Genomic DNA, 17,835 nt, shown 5'->3' with positions numbered 1-17,835 from the left:
TCATTCTTGAAGGATTTTCACTACAATCATATCATACATACTAAAACGACTAAGATACCTCAATATCCTAGATTTTCTTGCCTCAATCTAAAGGACTTTCTTGCCTTAAACTAAAGTACATTCGCCAAAATAATTAGTATCCTAGATTTCCTTGGCTTGTAGTAGAGGACTTCCATAGCTCAACTTAGATGACTTCATTGCCTCAACCTAGAGGACTTCCACTAAGATATCTAATATCTAGATTTCACTGTCTCAATTTAAAGAATTTCATTGTCTTTTACAAAATGGGTAATAATAACATAACGAGAGGGAGGGAGGGAGGGAGGGAGGGAGGGATGTGACAATGAAAAAATGAGACAAAACAAATACAAAGGGACAAACCAAATCTGACCAAAATTTGTACACTATCTATATATCACCACTTGACAGGTGGTGTGTGGCCTTGTGACTAAAACTATATAACAAGAAAATTTTGTACATTGAGAATTCTATCCTTTGTGAAACCAAAAAAAGTTAAACTTGATACATCATACCAACTTCTAGTGATGATGCATGAGGTACACCAAGTACAAAGGATGGTGCCCTACTATTCCTTCTTAGAAATTCATACACAAAATTAATAGCTATTTTCTTTATAGTACTAGACCCTGGTTTAGCCTTCATGTAAGAATGTCCTATAATATAAGCTATTCCAGCTTCTCTTGCTTCCATCACTTCTTCTAACTCTTCCTTTGCTTCTGTGTCAATTTTTGGACTCTCAGGTACCAAAAACCTCACCTTTTTCTTCTGTTGATTCACCTGTGGCGATTTTATCTCCTGAAGTTCTGATGACGTCTCTTCCGAGTCGACATTATCAACATTATTATCCGAATTATTATCACTGCACCTCAAAATGGTTCGTGAAGAATATGTCCCAACAACTGTCATTTTGTCATGTTTTTCGAGCTCGTCGTTTGAAGATATTCCGATGCTCCCTGTACGCATGAATTCGGCTATGCTGCATAAGAGATCGTTCTCAAACTCAACATCATCTTTGTGGATATCGCGGTATCCATACCGCACTATGCAACGATAGATTCTGAAATTCCGCGGACCTACGCGGCCGACTAGAAATCTTTCCTCGGGTCTAACGTGCGGAACTGGCACATGTTTGATGCAGAGAAAGACTAGGATCTGATGGAAAGCTGGCAGGTTGGTCACAAAGTGGGAGAAAATGACAGGAATTCCGGATACTAGGTCTGTATGTATAAGGCCGACACCACACTCTCATATAATGCCTATGCTTGGACCTATGCCAAGCAGCCAGTTGATGGAAACCTTGTTTTGAACATCAAATTCGTACTTTTTGTGTGTGCCGTAGTGCCAAACATACATGACAGTAATAAAAACAAATGCCAATGCAATCGGCACCCATGCTCCTTGTAGGAACTTGGTAAGAGAAGCGGAAAAGAAGACAGACTCAATGGTGCCGAAAAAGAGAACAAACGCGAGTGCAAAGAAAACATTCTGGTGCCAGCATAGTACAATAACCAGTGACATCAAACAGGTGGTTACCAGCATCACTGTGGTAACTGCCAAACCTGTTAGGCAATGAGCATTATGTCAGATATGACCGCAACTACGACATAACCAATTTCAAGCATTAATAATTTATAAAGTCATGCTTATTATCTATAAAGCACTGATACAGACACAACCTTGACACACCGACGCCATTAACAATTTAAGAAAATAGTACAATTGAATGTAGCTACATTTGTTGGTGCCACGTCGGTGTCAGACACCGACATGGCCGAAGTGTCAGTGCTACATAGCTTATGATTATGATGGCAATGTTACTTTGTGTTGCATACAAAATTCTACTGCAACTTATATAAAATGCATCCTCTTGCTAAAAATTAATGTATGTGTAATTTGTGATCGTTGTCATACCTGAGGCATGGCCGAGATGCTGTGTGTTTCTGAAGCCAATTGTAACAGCCAAACACAAGATCATCAATAGCCAATTGATCTCAGGGATATTTATCTTCCCGTGAATTTTGGATGATGTGTGAACCACTTTAACTCTTGGGAAGCAATTTAATGCAGAACATTGCTTGATAATTGAGAATGTTCCAGTTATGATGGCTTGACTTCCAACAACAGCGGCTGTAACACCCCTACTAGAAAATTACCTAGAATATCTAGCATGAGTGTTAAACTCGACATCGGGTACATTAAAATTTCAATAAATAAATATTCTCTGAACAAGTCAATAGAATTTCTCGCATATTACCTCAAAAAATAGTTCCACTGGCATGTACTTTACATAGTCCAGCTAATTCTGTTTCTTCATCACGAGCCATCCTATCGTATAACAACTTGTATATCTGAAATAAATAAAAGGGATTGGGGTGAGACAAGATGTCTCAGTGAGTTCCACCTATCATAGTCTGTAGGCAACCTCGGGGAACCTAGGATCGCCAACTGTTGCTAAACTTAACCCATTTTGGGTTTATAAAATTTCATTACGCATAACTGAGCGATTAGGGGATAACTAGAATCGCTGTCTCAAATACTATTTTGATCAAAAAGAAACGTAATCATACTCGTAACTTTAATCATAAGCATAATCACCACAAACATATCAATAATCACAATCATATATCGTATTTTGATATAACTTATACTTTGACATACTTATCTGAGTATGTCTCTGATCCTTTTTCCGATAATAACTAATTTCGGCTAACTAAGACGGAGTTCCATAGTTAAAATCCCTCATTTCCAAGAATTGGAAAAATGCCCATAAAATATTGTTTCGTAACTAATTCATTCTAAACATACTTTTCATCTTAACATGCGTATGTATGCTATGTTAGTATTCGTGTTGGAGGGTCCTTGGAATTTTTTTCTTGGTTCCATAATTATAATTTTTCTTCTGTTTCAAATATTACTCGAATAATTCTTGACTTAAAATTTCATATCATTAATTATACATTTCATTCGTTACTATGAGCCGTACCTCATAGGCTACATTATCTCTCGTTGTAGCAAACGGATAAAATATATTACTATGACCCGTACGTCATAGGCTACATTATCTCTCGTTGTAGCAAACGGATAAAATATATTACTATGACCCGTACGTCATAGGCTACATTATCTCTCGTTGTAGCAAACGAATAAAATATATTACTATGACCCGTACGTCATAGGCTACATTATCTCTCGTTGTAGCAAACGGATAAAATATATTACTATGACCCGTACGTCATAGGCTACATTATCTCTCGTTGTAGCAAACAGATAAAATATATTACTATGACCCGTACGTCATAGGCTACATTATCTCTCGTTGTAGCAAACGGATAAAATATATTACTATGACCCGTACGTCATAGGCTACATTATCTCGTTGTAGCAAACGGATAAAATATATTACTATGACCCGTACGTCATAGGCTACATTATCTCTCGTTGTAGCAAACGGATAAAATATATTACTATGATTATATACATCAATAGCGTTGATAGAATTTTCCTCCAACATTTATACTAACATAAACATACTTATTAACATGAATGAAATTTTAGAATAAACAAATAAGGATACATAATTTAGAAATAATCATATGTAAATCCACATTTGTCCACTTCATCAATTCATCATAGCTAGTCTAATCCCACAATACTAATGTTCAAGTGAGAAAACAAAAATCTTAATCTGCAATAAGAGACTCTAATAGTCTAATCAAGAATCAAGTCTCCACAAGTATAACCAAGCACCAACAAATAGCCACAACACCACCCATTCTTTTGCAATAGCCACCCCACACTGGTTCCTATAAATGACAGTAACATCACATGCAAAAACTCAAGGCAAGCTTATTTGTCTACACATTTTTGTTCCCCCTCTAATCATAAAAAAATGGTCTAATTATTCATGTTATCTAAATAATCTAACATAATCATAATCGATCATCAAAGGTGGGTTCTAAGCTAAAGGAACTCACCTTAACATTTTTCTGAAGTCTCTGTGCTGCTTGAGTCCTAATTAAGCTCCTGGTGTACTCCGTAAGCACTTTTCTCCGAAACATCTTAACTGCATCTTATGGCTTCTGCGTGTTCCGAATTCATCCCAAACTTCGATCAAAACTCTTATTAAGCATATGCGTTCAATTCTGCACCCTTCCAACTAGTCTAAATCCGCAATTTAGCTCATTTCGCAAAAATCATGACAAAACCCGTAAGCTTTTTTTCCAGCAGAATTATCCAACTTCAAACGCACTTTCCGAGTTCATTACTACTCGGAATCACATGAAATTTATATCGAAACTGAAGGGATTTAAGTGTAGAATCCAAAAATCCAACAATTACACAATTATGGGTTACACAACAGCATATATGAGCCAAAGAAAACCATACGAATTTCACATAATTTGATCTCCTTTAAACTTCCATTTAATCTCCACACATAATCCAATAAACTAACACCTCTTAACCTTTATTCATAGTTTCAATCCACAATTACCAAATCATAGAAGAATAAGAACTCACATATTTACTACTCAACCCATTACTAACAACTAACAATTCAAAGCTTAAGTAGAGAACCTACCTTGTTTGTTGAACACATAAATTGATGAACTTGGTGATTCTCCATGTTCCTCTTCAAATTTTACATCTCCATGTTCTTGAACCAAAACATTCCTTCCTCTAATTTTCCTCCAAAACTTCTTGTCCCATGCTTCCTTTACAAACAACCCCTCTTGTTTCTTTTTGTTTGAATTGAAGGATTTGGGTGAAAGATTTGGGTATTAAAGCTTCAAAATCAAAAATGGAAGATGGTGAGGGTTTGAGGAAAACACACGTGAAAGAGAAAGAAGGGAAAGAGAGGAAAATTCTCATTTTTTTTTTTTTTTGGAGTGAAAGAAAGTGGTAGAAATGTGTAGAAATTTCACATGTTTGTCCTATAAAAAAAATATCATGAGTGAAAATGACCTTTTTGCCCCTTTTTCTACATTATTCCTCAAACCAAAAATATTTTATAAAAAATGTCGTAAAAGTTTTAAGCGGCATATTTCATTTTCCGTAGTCCGTTGAAATAATATATTTCAGTCGTGAAAAGTCTTATGCACAATTACCATTTTGTCCTTCCCTAAAAAAAATTTCAAAGTTAAAATAACTGATACTGAATTTTTACATGCGGGGTATTACAGCGGCAAATACAGCAAGAACCAGAACAGGCCATCTCAATTTCTCTGGAAAGCAAAAGAGCGAACAAATGTCAATTATCCAAGAACTCCTTCACAATCTACATCCTACCTACAAAAATAAAATGAATTAAGCAGCAGCTACCTGGAACAGATACATAAAACCCAAAGTGATACGCATGCTCAGTATCATGATGTCTTGATAGATATGCAGCTTGTCCCTTATATGCAAGAATTAAAGATGGATAAACCACAGAAGTGAAAGAAATCTGCAAAAAGAGATCTTAATTAAATAAGCATTTCCAAAAGCTATTTGACTATAACAATGAGTTTATTTGGAATGACTTATTTGAGCTTATCTACTGGCATAAGATCTATAGAGACTGATTGAGAGAGCTTATAAAAACAACTTATGACATGTACATAAGTTGTTTTCATCTTATTTCCATAAGCTCTCCATGATAACTTATTAAAAGTTAAAACGGACTATAGTTTAAATGAAAACAGTTTGACTTTATTTTATATTTTTGTTATCGAAATAATTTTGTACATAAGTGCTTATTCTATGAGCACTTTATTAAGCTATTTCTCCAAGTAGGACCTAAAACCAATATGAGAAGAGATGTTAACACTAATCAGTTATCATATCAAGGGGGATAAGATAAAACTTTTGGAGTGAACCAGACGAAATAAGCTATCCAAATAGAACGAGTGAAATTGTGAGAAACGCTAACGTATTGTATTCGCTATATCTAATATTAGTTATATTTGATTATCCTCTACACAAAACCAAATTTAAAAATAACATACCTGGATTGATAATTGTGAGAAGTGTCCAGGATCAGCAAACATGGCTTCTGACCCTGTATAAGTGCAAAAGAAATGGTGAGGATAACGGCATAAAATATATATAGTTAACCATCAACTAAAACATACAGACCTGTTATGGACAGCAAAACTCCACCAAGAGCCATCCAACCTCCAGTTTGATTTTTCCTCATAAATCGCAACGCATAAATTGGACAGAGTGCAAGGTATATCTGAGAGTTCCAGTGGAATATATTATATATTCCAATGGCACTGATGCAAAATAACCATTCCATAATTATTGGAGCAAACATGAAGCCGACTTGATGAGTGCCAAAATGTTGAAGCGCAAACAAGCCTATCAATATGATGCATGCAACTGGAACTTCTACATCTGTCAAGCAACAAATTTAAAAAGCACTATCAGTGAGGAAAGTTCCACATCTCACATAAAAAAGAGTGGTATCAAAATTCCACGTGCAGATATAAGCAAAAAGGTATATAACGGAAGAACAAAATTAAGGCATAACGAGACAAACAACTTTTTCGTCTTCTTTAATCCTTTTTGATAAGTTAGTTATTAAAAAAAAAAAAAAATTGCCAAAATATGAATTTCTGATACGTGCGCAAGTCCAAAAAAGTCTTATTACTGTTAATTATTATATTACAGGCGATTCCTCCACATCAAATAAAACCATGCAACGTTGAATTGACACATAATCACATAACAAGGTGAGCTACATATCTGTTACACCATCCATAGCAAGTTATTAACAGTATAGGACGTTATTGCAGCAGAATAGATCTTTAGATTCTTAAAAACCTCTATTGAAATGAACATTAGTAGTAAGGCATATAACCCTTGCTTCAATTAATTAATGTCAGATTTTGGCATTAAGAGAGACCGACCAGTATGGAAACTCCAAGAGTTCAAGTTCCAACTCATCATGTCACAGCTTAATCAAACACATCACAGTTGTTATTTAAGTTATACGCCTAAAGCACACAATACATGCATGCAGCTCAGAGTGTTGGAGCCCATCACATGTGATCATGTGGAGTTAAACTTTTCAAGGACACAATTATAAGTCACACCCTAAACGTGCAGAAACAAATGCAACATAATGATTTGTCCTTAATTTTCTCACAAACATTCCAACAAAAGTATAAAGAAACACTGCCAAACTGAGAAAAAGGAAGCATCTAAAACTATGATTTTTACCAAATCCGCACCACACCAAATTGTTGACAACAAAGCAAGCTCTTTACTTAAGTGTAGACTTCAAAACCACAATTATATTGGAAAGTTTGATGAAACAAGAAAGGTTGCAGCAGTAATGATATTTGAGATTTCCCTTCATGTCCAAGTCTTTGTATATACAAACCTTGATGCAATTGCAGAAAAATCACTAGCTACAAATATTGTTTCTAGTCCAAGTGCAATTTTTGTTAGCATGATTCATGATTGGCTGAACGAAATTAAATGGTCAACATCTATAGGTGACATTTATTATGCTATTTTTGTTGGTTCTAACTTGTCAACTAGAAGGTGGAAGGAAAGGTTCACATAGAGATGAAATTGCAGGATACACATCAAGTGGTGCCAAGAGCAAGACATTGAATCTTTGGTATAAATCTATAGTGAAATGGAAATGAAGATACTTTCTTTTGGATATTTCATTGGCTCTGCAACCGAACTTTCTGTTCTTGTTCGTGGCTGGGCTAAGCTTTTTGATGATGGAACATCGAGCCACAACTCCATTACACATGCACCTGAAGAGCTTTGCCATTACTGTTTGGCATGTAGCTTGGGTTTACACAATCATTAGGAGCATGTCCTCTGCACAAAGGCAAAACTCTCAACCTGTCAACCACTTACAATTCAAACAGTGGAATCCGGGCAAACTTTTATTATTTAGAAAAGTAGAACTGATGTTAGATGACACTTTGGAAGATGCATTTGACTTTATGACTACATCACAACCTTGAGGACAAGGTTGATTTGAATGGGAGAGTAATGTTATGATCCAAAATAGCACATGAGAAAATACACTTGGCATAACATAATTGGTTGAGGTAAATGACACTGGGCTAGTGATCCTAAAATCAAGGAACCTTAAGTTGTTCATATATAGTGTAAAAGAGGATCAATAGTATGTATGAAGAAAAAGGATGAAAGTCTATCTCCTCTCTCCCATTGGTTTGGTACTCTCTAGTAGAGTAATTTCTTCTATCTTTTCTTTTCTTCTTTATGTACTAAGAACATCAATTTTAATTGAATTCTAATCCATCAATTTTACTTTTCATTCAATAATCAATTTACAATTATCAATTTATTACACTCTCAAATTTAGGAACCCTTACAGTTTTTTACCTTCTTTTTCACCTTCCTTGGTAAGTAAGTTTCAACAATGGAATGGACCAACACCACCTTCATGATTAATTTCCAAGTAGCATCAGATCAATCGTCAATAAAGCCACTGTGAAGAATAAATAATAATAATACATACCCAGTTTAGACTTAAAATCAGTTTGTTAGCCGTGATAGGTGGAAGACCGAGACACCTGTTTGGACTATGCAGAAAGTGTGCTTCATGAGAACTTTGTTCGTACAAATTGGATTTTGTTCTTACCATTTGACGGAGAAGAGCAACGCGTTTGTCTGAAAGATGCACTTCCATCTTCAAGTGATTTGCTTAGTTGGTCTACTATTTGGAACGATTATGCTAATATTGTGTTCTTGGTATTAAGAGTAAGTGTGGAAGGGTGGTGTTTTGGAATTACGATAGAAAACGAGGTGGTCAAAAGATGACAAGGAAATAGGGAATGTGTCCTTTTGTTTATCCTAAATTAGTTTTTATTAAGCCTTTCCAATTAAAGCATTTCTTTGTCTTTTCAAAAAATTAATTAAAATTGATTAAAAATGTTAAATAGTATTTGATTAATAATGGGGAATGATGAATCACCATGTAAATAGCCTAGCCATCTAAGCTGCATCATCAAATTATGTCCAATTCAGCAAAAATTTAATTTATACCAAGGGGCCAAATTAAAAGTGTTTGGATTGCAAAGGTTAATTTGAAGGAAAAACTACTAAAATCAAAATGACTCCTATTTGTACGGACTTTTCCCATACTTTTCAATCAAAGTGACCAAATTGTGATAGTTGAGTCAAGAACACTATGTGTATCTCTCAGGAAAAAAAAATCACTATGTGCTCTTACTTGTTATATTTCAATTAATTGTTTAGTATGTGCACGGTTTAATTGTGGATTTGTGGTAATTCAAGGTGTTACAACAAGAGTCAACCGTAAGAGTTAACAAAATAGTAGTGTTCTGAACTATTGTGTTGCGATGTGACACCTGAGACAAGAGATGAACACATGAGAGTATGTATAATATTAGGGAGGAGTTGTCTCTAGAGAACGGATAATATTGCTGCCTTCTCAACTCAACTCAGTTTTCATTTCCATTTCTTTTATTGATGGTGAAATCAATCGTAGTAAGCTTGATGAAGTAGAAGGCAAAATCACAGAAGACACTCGAGCTCAGTACCACACTATTAGTTACAGAACTTACCATTGATAAAACACAACTCAAATCCAATTAACAGTTATGAAATTGACCCTTATCAACTTACCAACAAACTTCTCTTCACCAAATACGTTGCTTCTGCATCATGGGAGGAAAACAATTATATTATATAATATTACTCATACACAAAATATAGGACGAACATTCATCAAAAGATAAAATGATTCAATACCAAAAATTCATTATTCACATTTATGTGAGAACTAAAAATTTCAACCTTAAAGGGGTTTGCAAAATTCAAAAAGGAAAGAGAACAATCTAGCTAGAAATTTACAAGAATGAAATTACAATTTCATATTATAACAAAAGGCAAAAGATAAACCTTGCGAACTAGGCACATAGAAAATAATCAACTATGATATAAATAACTAAACAAATGATGTTATTTAGTTGTCAACGGAATGAAACCTTTGTAATGTAATTTGATTTCCCCTTTTCACGTTATATATGATATAAGATTAATGAGGAATGATATTTGTACATCTAATTTTAGACAACTTTTGTGACAACCATTTTTCCTCTCTTTTTATTGGACAAAACAATAACAATAGAGAGAAAGAAGAAGAGAAGGAATAAAAACATATGTCAGTATGAGAAAGAGGGTTGTTCCATAAATTGTTAAAAAGTGATTGTACAAATATCATTTTTCATGATTAATATACATATATGCTTCATGGACAGAATGAGAAGACCAAATGGAATCATGTATCTTACCCTCAAGTAAATGGCAATAGTATAAATTATAAAGCTAATGGGAAAGAGAAAATATAAGTAAAGAAGGAGAAATAACAACTTTGGTGATAACTTTTTTTTCCTCTCTTTTTATTGGACAATAACAATAGAGAGCGAAAAGGAAAGAGAAAGAAAAAAGTACAATAAGAGTATGATAGAGAAAGTTGTCACAAAAGTTGTTTAAAAATGGTTGCTCAAATATCATTTCTCTTTTAAATTTTAGCATAAATGAATTAAATTGGAAGAGAAGTTATTGGAATTAAATTAGGTGAGTGTTACTATTTCTTAAAGGGTCTTGTTAACCAGTGCCCCCGGGGCACTAGGGCGCACTAGGGCACTAGTTAAGGAAATCAAAAAAGAAATATTTGCATTGAAAACACAATTCCTTATACTTTTTAAACTTTGACTACACAAGTTCCAAAGTACTTATACTATATTTGGTTTCCTTAACTCATTTTCCTTTCTTAAATTATAAGTGTATATATATAGAGTCTACATTCTTCAAGACTATTTCAGCAAATATTTGACAAAGCACATTATTGACAATGCATACCAAATGCGTTTAGATATAATTTTACCTAAAAAATTTCAACCCATATTCAATTATATATTCTCCCAATTCTGTTTAACAAAATTGTTTCTCAAATTCTCATTGTGATTTCCTTGCCGTGTGACCTTTCCCTTGTTAGGATTCATTACAGTCAATATATAATTGAAATTGTCTCTTGATTAGTTAGAGCTTGATATATATGGAGATTTCCATAGCCGGATTCGACGATGCCGGAGCTTGTTAGTGCGGTGACAGTAAATGGGTAGTCGATTGTTAAGGTATCCAAGGGGAATGGTCTGTACTCTGTAGAATGTTGAGGGTGATGATATTCATAGAGGTATGTGTGCGGTGGTATACTTGTGGTTGTACAGTTACTGTGATTGTAACAAGGAGGATGATGATGGTGAAAATTATTAAAGCTAATTAATAAGACAGAGAAATATGATAGAAAGATTATTAAGAGAGAGAGAGAGAGAGAGAAAAACCCATATATTTATAGTTTATAAATGTATTGATTTACGTAAAATTTGTGCGGGTTTAGTTTTTCAAAAATATTATAGGTAATATATTTATAGTTTATAAATGTATTGATTTGCGTAAAATTTAAAGTTAATAAAAAGAATAAATGAGATAAGATAAAATGTGATAAATTTGTAATTTGTTACCCGATAGATTTTTTCACTATAATTGATTTATGTAAATTAGTAGATATTTGTTTAACTTAATTTGCGAAAATAATTTAATATTTTACTCACAGTGTTACGACCAACAATAGTCTCCAATATCCAAGGGTTCAAGGGTTCAAACTATAGGACTTGATGTTGGTTGTTATCTCACTATGTAAACAACAATAAATTATTCATATTTCAGTCAAAATCACTTTAATTAAATACTACCGTAAAATTTTGTGCTTTGCAGAAAATAAAAATATTAATCACTATACAACTGCAATTATTACCGTCCATCCATGTAGCTTCACTTCGTATACTTCTGAAATTGTATGGCTTATTCTAGAAAATAAAGAGTTTGTAAACTTAATAATAAGATAGATTTAATAATAAAACATTTATTTTTAACAATCCTACCTCTTATAGTTGAATCTGTTAGCTTCCCCGTTGTCCATTCTAGGATTGTATCAGGCTACCTCTCGTAAATTGGTTTCTCCTGTTTGTTCTTCAATAATAAAAGTCATGTGTTTTCGCACGGCTCATGTAACATTGTGGTAATTATATATAAAAAATAATTAGATTATTAATATTGTTAAATGTTTAAAGATATTTGATGAAAGTTAACATTATTAATGTAATGTTTTTTTGTCAAAATTAATGTAATGTTTCTATTAAATCTTTTTCTTTTATTTCCAATCTCTGCCAATATAATCGATTTATGTAAATCAGTAGATATTTGTCCAACTTAATTTGCCAAAATAATTTAATCTTTTACTCATAGCGTTACTACCGACAACAACCTCCAATATACAAGGGTTTTACTCATAGTGTTCGACTTATGTGGATTAATAACATGAGAATTTTTAGCAAATAATAATGGAAATAACGATAAGGCATTAAATTTAAAGAGAAAGTAGGAAAGACAGTATGGAAAATAAAATTACATATTAAGGTATTATCTTATTGTAAAATAAAAAAAAATAAAAAACACAATCATTTAACTAAATTTCATTTACCTTTTATTTTTACATCAGTTAAAAACGCATATGCCCATCAGAAAGGCGCATCCTTAATTGTCTTAATTGTCTTTTTCACCTTTTTGGAAACGGGTTCTTGTTTGTTTGCCATTTGGGTTGTTGCGGCTGCCTTAAGGTTTGACGGCGCCTTTGAGTCTATCAAACCAACCAAAGAGTGATAATATATGTCACGTCACGTGCCTTTCATATTATAACCTCCCTCCCATTCCATAACTAACTTGTCATTATTCTAATATATGTCACGTTCCAGCCACGTATTGTTTTAATAATAATGTTTTTTTATGTTTTCTTATTTTTTTAAGGAAAGTTTTTTTGTGTGTATGTAAAACGTATTTTATTTAAAATAAATTTTAATTATCGAATACTCTTCTAGTACGTATCGGGATGTATCGGACACAAATTGGGTAATGGTTTGTAGCGAATATCGATACTACGACAATTATTTGTAGATAGTGATGTGGAGATTTTGTGAGACATCTGTTAATTAAACAACAATGTTATACTTCATTTGATGAAAATTTGGTGAATAAGTAGAGGTGAGGTGTCATCAATTGTTGGAATTTATGCAATGTTAATTGAGGTTGCACTAGCTTTGGACCGGCCTGACAACATAATGTAAAATCATTCAACACTTAGGACAATTATCAAACACGTAAAAGGCAACACATGAAGTGCAAAAATCCATTCATCCTAAGTCAATATTTGACATCTAAACTTTTCAACACATAAATAACACAAAAACAAAAGAAAACGGTATGGTTGATTGTGTTTTGTTTCTCTAATAACAAGAACAATAACGTCAATATTTCTTTCAAAAACAATAATAACAACAACAATAATAATTTTATCCTCTAATTAATTTAGTTTACACATTACATCAATAGTAAATAATGTTATAATACTAAATTGAGGTTATAATACCCTCATTATTGAATAAATGATAGAATTTGCAATGTTTAATAAATTTTATAGTTAAATGGGTTGTTAAATATGAAATGACATTAATAGAATTTTTTAATGTTTTAATGAAGATAATATGGTTAAAATTATAATTAATCAAGTTTATACTACAAAAATAACCCTTACATTATGGGCTGGGTAGCCCCCTGGCAGGCTGATCACCAAGGCTTGCACATCGTGCTTCACGATCTGCATCAACATCAATATAAGTAAGTAAATAAATAATTATTAAAGTCAGCTATTGACAAAATTAACTATTACCATGCCATCAAGCTCATATGCAATGTCAGAAGCTCCCCTCTTATTCTTATCTAACATCTGAAGAACGCTGACCAAAAAAATGATAAAAATGTTGAATGATGAATTAATGTTCATTTTTTATTTAAAACACAAGCTGATTATACTTATTCAGACGAGGAGAACATCCTCCCAGGTTCGGATGCGAGTATGCGACTCCGGTGTGCTTAGTCCCGACATCTAAGGACATGATGCGTACATGAGATGTCGATAACAACTTTTGAGTAATTACGTTCCATAAATAAGAACGGCCAAAGAATCTCATTGCCTATTGAACCAATCAAAATGATATGAAATTAGTTTAAAATGATAACAGATTACACGCATTCAGAAATCATCGTTAAAGTGAACCAAGTTAAATAAAAAATCTCCTTTTCTCTTCACAGCCACACAAGATTACAAAAAATTCAGTCTACACGGGCAAAATATCACATAACACCATTTAAAACAATTATCAAACACGTAAAAGGCAACACATGAAGTGCAAAAATCCATTCATCCTAAGTCAATATTTGACATCTAAACTTTTCAACACATAAATAACACAAAAGAAAACCGTATGATGTATTGTATTTTGTTTCTATAATAACAAGAACAATAACGATATTATTGTTGATTGTGTTCAAAAACGAGGATAAAATTATTATCCTCTACAAAACAATAACAAGAACAATAACGATATTATTGTTGATTGTGTTTCTTTCAAAAACAATAATAACTACAACAATAATAATTTTATCCTCTAATTTTTTTTTTGAACAAATCAAAATGATATATATTACTAAACAATAATTTTTCAACACATAAATAACACAAAAGAAAATTGTATGGTTGATTGTGTTTTGTTTCTCTAATAAAAAGACAAATAACGATATCTTGTCAAAAAAAAAAGAACAATAACAATATTTTTTTTGGACTCAACATTTATTATTACCACCATTTTGTTGCAACAAAGAAACACCGACAAATATTTACAGAGTTAATAAGGTTAGTTTACAGATTACATCAATAATAAGTAAGGTTAGTTTAGTAAAATTATCATGTCTTTTGTCAACATCTTTGCATTTTTAAATAATTGTGTGAAATCCTTAAACAACATTTATTTTTAAACGGATTGAGTATTTGATAACGATATTGGTTAGGTTTCACTACATAACCTCCATAAATCCAAAAAAATTATAAAGCACCACTTCAATTATATTAAAGTATTAGCAGAAAAAACAAGAAACCAAACGGATTTTTTCTAGAGAGAAAAAATAACACATTTTTTTTTAGAAAAAAAATGAAATTAAAATATTTTTATTTTGGAAAGAATCAATAACAATTCTAATTCTAAAGAAAAAATTCATGGGACCCATAAGAAAGAGGTGAGACAGATTAGCTATAGAGTGAGAGAGGGGTTAGCATGTGAAAGACATATGTATGACATATATTTATTATTACCACCATTTCGCTAAAGTATTAGAATCATTGACGCCGACAAACTTAACGCAACATAATAAAACTCTAAGGGTTCGTTTGGTGCACATGATATGATAGAGATATGATAGGATATGAAATTGGATATGGATAGGAAATGATATGAACATGATAAATCATAATCCTATCATATGTTTGTTGCACACATGATAACAAACATAATATCATATTTATCCCAATTAAATGACATGATTACCCTTATTATTAATTATATATTTTAACCTTTTTTAATTAAATATAATTAAGCTATTATTAATTATACAAATTTATTATAAAAAAAATGTTAACCGTCTTCTTCCTTATTTTCAGGGGCACTGTCTGCTTTATTCTTCAATTACAACCTGCCATTCTTACCCCAAAATTATGTTGTGATTTATTATAAAAAAAAAAATTATGTTGTGATTTGTTGAATTAAATTAGCCCCTTTGTGCAACTCCATTCGAAGGTGTAAACAATTTCATACACCAGCAGCAAAATAGATAATCAAAAGATGGAAGAAAAAGGAAGAATTGGTAGAGAGAACATGATATTAGAGATAGTTATGGAGGAAAACGTTGATGTAGAGGATCTGATTATAGATTTATCTCTACCATGTTACAGATCTAATAATTTGTTACCAATTCACAACAAACAAACAATTAAGTAGGTGTAGGAAATTGTGATTGTAGGATGGAATTGGGGTCAGATCTGTAACAAATCATGGATGGTATTGAAGTTATGGAACAAGAGGTAGATGTCGATGGATGGATAGGAGACAAAATATGAACAATGAATTGAGAGAGAGAGGGCAAAATAAGAATTCTATTGCTAATCATGATAGGATAATTCTAACCCACCAAAAGATAAGGATAAAAATAACAAAAGAGGAGTAGGGTAGGGTTAGAAATAGGGTAAACTTATCATTTCTTGTTGGCGCACCAAACAACGGATTGAGGCAGGATAGGATATTCTACTCATATCATGTCTCCTTATCCTGCGCACCAAACGGATTGTCATGAAATATATCTATTTTGGTCATATAAACTTATAAACTAGACCAAATGTTTTAAAAGTTGTAGTTTATCACATTTAATATGTGTAATCTCAATAAAAAGAATGTTGCCTAAATTGCCTAAGTTATCATACATGACTAAAAAAATTGGTTTACTAGATTTTTTTTCTTTTTTCTGATGGGTACTAGAAAATTTGATAGTCTAATTAAAGCGTACTTCTTATCTATATATATTACTAAATTTAACATTTTTTGATAAACCAAAAGTATCAAATGTGCACATTTGTAGAAGTTAATTTCCTCAAAGTAATTGAGATCTATTTAAGGGATTGAACAATCTCAACAAATATTTTCCAACACACACCGACCAGAGATCAAATCCTAGACGAAATGATGGTTCTTTGTGTAGATGTATTTATTTCTAAATTTTCATATTTTTAGACAAAATTATAATTTTCTAACAAGAAATAAATTAATTATGAATTTTTAAGGTACAAAAGACTATATATAAAAAACAACAGACTTCTTGATCTAGAAATCAAATTTTGAGATGGTTTTTTGAAGGCATATATCTATAGAAATACATAAAGAGGACCTGCTAAGTTTCGCAGCATTCCGACTACACCTCAATTTATTTTAATTTGTCAATCAAAACATGCAAAATTGTAATTTTTACTAAGTAAGCATAGAATCACGAGTCAAATTCTGTTACCTAATTTTATAGGCATGATTATAACATCAAAAGAACCTCAACCACTAAATTTTGAAATTTTAAATAATGCGTGAATTAATTATAAATTGTTTAAAAATTCATAACATTACTGCAACTTATAAAACCTCAGCCACTAAATTTTATAAGTATGATTAGAGCATCATAAGAATCGTAACCACTGGATTTAATATACAACTTATAAAACAAACTTACTATCTATAATTTTTTTACTAACATATAGTCATCTTAACATTTTGCTTCAAAAAATCAAAATGTTAATTTACTTAATATTTTGTATTGAATAGCATTTTCTAATCTATAAATGATGTACGTGGTCTATAATTAAGACAATATACATCGTTAATTAAATAAATCTAAAATGTTAATTTTTGCTTATAATAGTGACAAGAGGATGTATACAATAATGTATTCTATTCTTTTTTTTTTTATAGCAAATAATGTATTCTATTCTATTCTATCACATTTATGAAAAGTAATATGTCAAAATTGGAAAAAATAGGCTAAAATGTTCAATTGGTCCCTTAACTTGATTTCAAGTATCGGTTTGGTCCCATAAGTAATAAAAGGTTCATTTAGGTCCCTTAACTTTATTTAAAGTATCTGTTTGGTCTCTTATGTTAATTTAATTCAAAAAATGTTAAGTTTAGGAACCAAACTAATACTAATTAAATAAGTTAAGAGATCAAACTAATCCTAATTAAATAAGTTAAGGGACCAAAATTTAACGTTTTTTGAATTAAATTAACAGAATGAATCAAACCGTTATTTTAAATAAAGTTAAGAGATATAAAC

At 31.9% G+C, this 17,835-nt stretch overlaps 1 long non-coding RNA gene and 1 pseudogene across 2 annotated transcripts; both read right to left on the bottom strand.

The window, feature by feature from the left end:
• Positions 1 to 387: 387 nt before the first annotated feature.
• Positions 388 to 7,764, bottom strand: LOC146921089 (potassium transporter 6-like; annotated as a pseudogene). The gene is made up of 7 exons (XR_015011109.1): positions 7,665 to 7,764; positions 6,136 to 6,396; positions 6,006 to 6,058; positions 5,341 to 5,464; positions 5,206 to 5,243; positions 1,933 to 2,149; positions 388 to 1,580 (listed from the first exon to the last, which is right to left on the bottom strand). The product of XR_015011109.1 is annotated as a potassium transporter 6-like (transcript).
• On the bottom strand, positions 3,614 to 4,740 carry LOC146921090 (uncharacterized). The gene is made up of 3 exons (XR_015011998.1): positions 4,601 to 4,740; positions 3,996 to 4,100; positions 3,614 to 3,824 (listed from the first exon to the last, which is right to left on the bottom strand). It is a non-coding gene; the product is annotated as an uncharacterized LOC146921090 (long non-coding RNA).
• Positions 7,765 to 17,835: the final 10,071 nt, after the last annotated feature.

This window comes from Medicago sativa, chromosome 5 (assembly GCF_051527215.1).
Source record: "Medicago sativa cultivar Bolivia chromosome 5, Bolivia_mono, whole genome shotgun sequence".
In the NCBI taxonomy this organism is placed as follows: Eukaryota; Viridiplantae; Streptophyta; class Magnoliopsida; order Fabales; family Fabaceae; genus Medicago; species Medicago sativa.
The sequence above is the reverse complement of the archived record's forward strand: the minus strand, read 5'-3'. Positions and strand labels throughout refer to the sequence as shown.